The sequence below is a fragment of the Pinus tabuliformis genome, chromosome 4_1 (assembly GCF_031772625.1).
Source record: "Pinus tabuliformis cultivar Carrire ecotype Pingquan chromosome 4_1, CPIR1, whole genome shotgun sequence".
Lineage (NCBI taxonomy): Eukaryota > Viridiplantae > Streptophyta > Pinopsida > Pinales > Pinaceae > Pinus > Pinus tabuliformis.
Genome location: NC_142303.1, coordinates 631,401,227 through 631,408,284, shown reverse-complemented (window position 1 = coordinate 631,408,284; position 7,058 = coordinate 631,401,227).

Sequence of the window (7,058 nt, the reverse complement as noted above, 5' to 3'; positions counted from 1 at the left end):
CCATGGCCAATGACATCTCACGACGGACAATTGAAGAGTCAATCGTAAACTAACTTGGTAAGTGTGTAATAAGAATTAATATCATTGAAAGAAACTTGAATTATATCCAAAATTTCCCCAAACTCCGCAAGTTTGCACTCTTCGAATGGAGAGTGAAGTTTGATCTGTTGTTAGATGAGTTACTGACCAAGAAAGAAGGCATTTACAATTATAAACTAACCAAGAAAGGAATGTAACGGACATGAAAACTGAATACAAACACACAACTAATAACTCAGGATTTACGTGGTAAAACTTTGATAGAGTGTCAAGGAAACATCCACAAGGCAAGGGATTGGAATTTCTATTCAATCAATAAATGATTCTCCATATAATAGTGCGGGCATTCATCAGTTTTATATATGAGCCTCTGTTACATAATTACTGATTCGGTATGAAACCAATTTGTCAATAACTAATACAATTTACTCAAATTTACATTAATTAGTTGTCAACTACCAACAAACTCCACCTTGACAACAATTTTCCTAATCCCTTGCCATGCCCATTCATCATCTTTTCTGCAAGCCAAGAGAAGCTAAACACCATCACAAATTCTCTACTGTAACTGGCTTTGTGAATATTTCTACACAATTCTCTCGCGTATGGACTTTTTGAAGAGCTACTTTTCCGCCATCGATCACATGTCTCAGAAAATGATACCTTACATCAATGTGCTTGGTTCTGCTGTGATAAGCAGGATTTGTAGCCAAGTGAATAGCACTTTGACTGTCACAAGGTACATTCACTTTCTCCTACATCCTTCCAATCTCATCAAGTAGGCCCTTTAACCAGATTGCTTCTTTACTAGCATCTGAAGCAGCTATATATTCTGCTTCGGTAGTGGACAACGCAACTGTTTCTTGAAGCTTTGACATCCAACTAATTGCTCCACCTGCAAGAGTAAAGACATAACCTGTAGTAGATCTTCTTTTGTCCAAATCACATGCATAATCAACATCTACATATCCGCAGATTGATCCTTCACTACCATTAAAGATGATGCAATGGTCACTTGTGTCTCTTAGATATCAATGCACCCATTTCACTGCTCGCCAATGTTCTTCACCTGGATTTTCCATGAACCTGCTGACAACTCCAACTGCATGTGAAATGTCAGGTCTTGTAGATACCATCGCATACATTAAGTTGCCTACATCATTTGCATATGGTACATGATACATATGTTGTTTTTCTTCATCATTTCTAGGACTCAAAACTGAAGAAAGCTTAAAATGGGAAGCTACTGGAACATTAACAGGTTTCACATTGTTCACACAAAAATTTTCAAGTACTTCCTCCACATACTTCTGCTGTGATAGCCAAAGCTTACCATTTTTCCTGTCTCTGTGTATCTCCATGACCAAGATATGTTTTGCTGCTCCAAGATCCTTCATATCAAACGTCCTAGAAAGCTGAGCTTTTAACATGTTGATCTCTTCCATGCTTTTGCTTGCATAAGCATATCGTCAACATACAAAGCTAAGATAATGAATATGCCATTGAAACTCTTGAAGTATACACAATGATCATACTCACTTCTTATAAAGTTATGGCTCACCATGAAGGAGTCAAACTTCTTGTACCATTGTTTGGGAGACTGCCTCAGACCATACAATGATTTCCTAAGCTTGCAAACTAATCTTCTGCTGCGACCTTGTACAAAACCTTTTGGTTGTTCCATATATAACTCTTCATTCAAATCACCATGGAAAAAAGTTTTTTTAACATCTCACTGTTTTAACTCAAGGTTAAGTAATGCAGTTAGTGCCAACACAGTACAAATAGAAACAAGTTTTACAACTGGTGGAAAAATCTCATTAAATTCGATACCTTCAACCTAAGAATACCATTTTGCTACCAGTCTCGCCTTATACCTTTCGATACTTCCATCAACTTTCCGTTTCAGTTTGAAGACCCATTTGCATCCAACATCACTTCTCCCTTCAGGAAGTTCTACAAGATCCCAGGTGTTGTTCTTGGCTAAGGAATCCATTTCTTCTTCTATAGCCATTTTCCACTTTTTTCTATCCGTATCATCTACTGCTTCCTAATAACAAGAAGGTTCCCCATCTTCAGTGATCAAAGCAAAAGATGAAGCAGAATCTTCATACCTTTTGGGAGTTTTTCTTTCCTTTGTAGACCTTCTTAGAGTGACTGGTTGCTGAACTGGTTCAGAAACTTGAACTGGTTCAGAAACTTCAACAGCTTCCTTTGTATCTTCAACACCTTTTTCTCCAGAAGCCTCTTCTTCCTTTTGACTGTCACCAAAAAATTTAGCCTCCAACTGAATTTGTTGATTTGGCGATACCTGTTCCTGTTCAATTCTTTCAACATTTGATTTAAAAAAAAAGAAGATTCATCAAATGTTACATCTCTACTAATGACTATCTTCCGCGATGTAGGATCCCACAACCTGTATCCTTTCATTGCATAGTCATACCCAACAAAGACATAACATTTCGATTTTGGATCTGATTTTGAATGCTGATTTTTAGGAATAAGAGAATAAGCATCACAGCGAAATGTCCTTAAATGTGAATAATCACAAGACTTACCTGTCCAAACTTCTTCACGAATATTACAATTAATTGCTATTGAAGGTGATTTGTTAGCTAAATAACAAGCAGTGGATACTGCTTCTGCCCACAACTCCTTTTGCAAGTTAACATTGTTGATCATGCTTTTGGCTCTTTCCATAAGAGTCTGATTCATATGTTCAGCAACACCATTTTGCTGAGGAGTATAAACAACAGTTTTGTGTCTAACAACTCCTTCATCCTTACAATATTGTTCAAATTCTATTGAAGTGAATTCACCGCCATTGTCAGTTCTTAAACATTTAATTGATTTCCCTGTTCTTTTCTCTACCTTTGCTTTAAATTGTTTAAAGACATTGAATACATCAACTTTCTTTTTTAGCATAAAGACCCAAAATTTACGGGAGAAATCATCAGTAAACATTAAAAAATATAGAGCACCTCCATATGATACAACAGGAGATGGTCCCCACAGATCAGAATGAATATAGTCTAAAATATCTTTACTATTATGATTTCCAGTTTTAAATCTCCGTTTACACTGTTTTCCATACACACAATGTTTACAGAAATCCAACTTCAAAGATTTTAGATCGGGAAGAGATTTACGTTTCATCAGTATCTTAAGACCTTTCTCGCTCATGTGACCCAATCGCCGATGCCATAGGTGAGTACCTTCTTCTTTTTTTAACACAATCACTGCTTCACTGATCTGAGTACTTCCTTTGAGTCTGTAAAGATTTCTGACCTTTTCTACTTTCAAAACAACTAGGGCACCTTTAAAGACTTTCAACACACCATTCTGACCTGTAAACTTATAACCATCCGAATCTAACCCTCCCAAAGAAATCAATTTTTTCTTCAAATCAGGTACATGTTTAACACTAGTTAATGTTCTAATTGTGTTATCATACATTTTAATCCTGATATTTCCCATCCCAATAGTCTGACATGATACATTATTACGCATAAACACATAACTACTATTTACATTTTCATATGAAGTAAACCAATTTCTGTGTGGACACATGTGATGAGAAGCACCAGAGTCTAACAGCCATCTTTCAACACCCTGAGAGACATTACATGAAGTTCCATCTATCATACATAATTCTTCAACAAATAAAACTTCGTCTATCATACCTGAATCAAGCTGATTTGCTTCCTTCTTCGGGTTATCAGACTCTTGTCGTTTCCAACAATGTTTCTTCAGGTGTCCAATTTTATTACAGTGCTAACATTTTGCCTTACACTTCTTTCCCTTTGATTTAGATCTGGAAGACCCCCTTGTTTTTTCTCCTCTTTCCTTTGACCATCCTCTAATTATCATGGCTTCTAATACAGCTTTTTCATTACTGGATTTCTTTCGTACTTCTTCAGACAAGAGAGCTCCCACAACTGATTCAAATTTCAAAGAATCAGCGGTGCTCAAACTGATTGAAGTTACGAAGTGATCCCATGATTCTGGCAGAGAACACAACAAGGTTATAGCTTTGTCTTCTTCCTGAATTTTAACTTCCATATCTGTTAATTGGCATATAAGTGTATTAAAAACATTCAAATGTTCTGCAACTTTTGAACCCTCCTTCATTCGAAGACTGTACAATTGTCTTTTCAAATAAATTCTATTAGTTAACGACTTTGTCATGTATAGTTTTTCCAACGTTTCCCATAAGCCTGATGGTACTGAGAGCTCGGGCATCCAAGTCCTCCCAGTCTGAATCAGTCATGCTTGCAGGTTTCTTATTTGCCCCGTCCAATGCCTTGTGCAACCCTTGTTGCACCAGCAAATCCCTAACTTTCAGTTTCCAAAGAGCAAAGTTGCTCTTGCCAGTGAATTTCTCCACCTCGAACTTTGCATTCGACATCTTGGCCATTTTCTTCCTACTAACCCTTCCTCCTAGAGTTTTAGTCTTTCAGCTAGGGTTTATTTTTGGTTTCCCTTTCTTTAAAAAACTTTTTGCAAAAAAAAAATAAAAAAAAATCCCCTTTTCCCAAACAAAGAAACCCCTTCAATAGATTAAAAAAAAAAAATTGTTTTTCCTTCAAATTAATGAAAATCCTTTGTTTTACTTTCCTCCAAATTTGAACAAATTTCTGGAAAAAATTCTTAGGAAAAATTTCTTTCAAATTATTAAAATTACCCCACTGCTCTGGCAGCACGCTTCCTTGTAGGCTCTGACACAGTCTACGCAGAGACAACACACTTCCGCACACTTCCTGGCAGCACACACCAGACTGGTCACAACTTCAACGACTCTTCCTCTCTGCTCCAGCATGCAAAGGTCTCAAAGGCTCTTCCTCTTTGTCCCAAAACACAGAGGTCTCAACAGCTCTTCCTCTCTGCTCTAGCACAGGCTCTTCCTCTCTGTTCCAGCACACAGAGGTCTCAACAACTCTTCCTCTCTGCCCCAGCATGCAGAGGTCTCAACTGCTCTCCTCGACACACGCACACAGACTTGACAGAGCCTCCTCGATCCATGCCGGTGCCTCCTCGCTCCTCCTTGCAAACCGTGGTTCACCTCTGGTTCGATGGCTCTTCCACGCAGAGAGTAATGGTTTGGCAGCGCAGATCACACCGCAACAGTGTTGCCCTTCATGCAGGGGCGGAGCTTCCTCAATGGGTTCTGGTTTGGCAACAAAGACCCCACACATGCCTGCAGACGAGTAGGAGCTTCCTCAATGTGTTTTGGTTTGGCAGCGCAGACCCCACACACACCTCGGGAAAATGACGAATTTTTTTAACACCAGCGTTTTCCAACTCAACTCAACTCATTTGCTCTGTCTGTTCAGAAATCACAAATGATATCAAGCTTGCCGTTAACAGATAATGGCTCTGGAGATTAAATTCGTCTGTCAGAGGTAAAATTTAGCACTCACAACTTCACCAACAATGGATAACCATAAAGCAAAACCCTCGTTCGGTCTAAATTTGTAGCTTCAGGTATTGTGGTTTCGAGCTCTGATACCAATTGTTATTAAATGAGTTACTGATCAAGAAAGAAGGCATTTACAATTATAAACTAACCAAGAAATGAATGAAACCGACAGGAAAACTGAATACAAACACACAAGTAATAACTCAAGATTTATGTGGTAAAACCCTGACAGAGTGTCAAGGAAACATCCAGGGGGCAAGGGACTGGAATCTCTATTCAATCAATAAATGATTCTCCATACAATAGTTCGGGCATTCATCAGTTTTATATATGAGCCTCCGTTACATAACTGCTGATTCGGTATGAAACCAACTCGTCAATAACTAATACAGTTTACCCAAATTTACATTAATTAGTTGTCAACTACCAACATGATCTTCGAATTGAAAGTGACGTTTGATCTCCCAAACTCTGCAATTTTGTACTGAATAGAGAGTGAAGTTTGATCTCTCAAAGTCTACTATGGATACTTGAAGAGTTAACTGTAAAGAAGGTAATAAAAATAGTAATAAGTTAAAGCAGTGATAAAAATTAAATAATTGGTAAATGTTGATAAACATCAAATACTTATCTTATTATGCAATGGGATTCACATAAAAATTAAAGTTGAAGTCTAAACATCTCCTTTTCGCCCTGAAAATTATAGAAATTCCCGTAAGATTTTGATAAAATCCAGCAAGGATTTTTGTAAATCCAAGTTGTAGCTGTCAAACTTCAAGATTTTGAGTGCCTTAGAGGTTGTTGATGGCGCTAAATTCATTTCCACAATCAAAAACATGATTCAAACATGGCTACTGCAAGATTTTTTGCATTTTTTTTGGGCGGATTCCAGCCAGCCTTAGAGGTTGTTGATGGTGCTAAATATATTTCCACAATAAAAAACATGATTCAAACACAGACGCTGCAAGATTTTTTGAAATTTTGTTGGGCGGATTCCGACCAGCCTTAGAAGTTGTTGATGGTGCTAAATCCATTTCCACAATCAAAAACATGATTCAAACACGGCAATAGTTGATGGTGCTAAATCCACTTCCACAATCAAAAACATGATTCAAACACGGATACCGCAAGATTGTTTGAAATTTTTTTGGGCGGATCCTGACCATTTTTGACCGTCCAGGCAATTCCTCCGCATCATTATTCTTCTTCCAAGTTAACAAATTAATTTAATTTTAAATTATTATTATTATTATTAATTATGAACATATTTGATTTATGACTTAAACATAAGCAATATTTTTAATTATAGGAATTCATGCCAATTTTTTTTTAACATATTTTTAATTATAAAGATTAATGCAAATTTTAACTTTACAATACTATTAATTTATCAATACATTTTTAATTAAATAATTAAAAATATAATTAACTTTGAGATAAATCTTAACTTTCTGTCTGTAAATATTACTATAAATATTCCAATATATTTCATGAAAATTAAAATTAAATCTCTACAATTGACTTAATATTTTATTAATAATTAGATTAAAATGGTAAAGAGCATCATCTAAAATAGACTAGATATTGTAAAGAACATCAT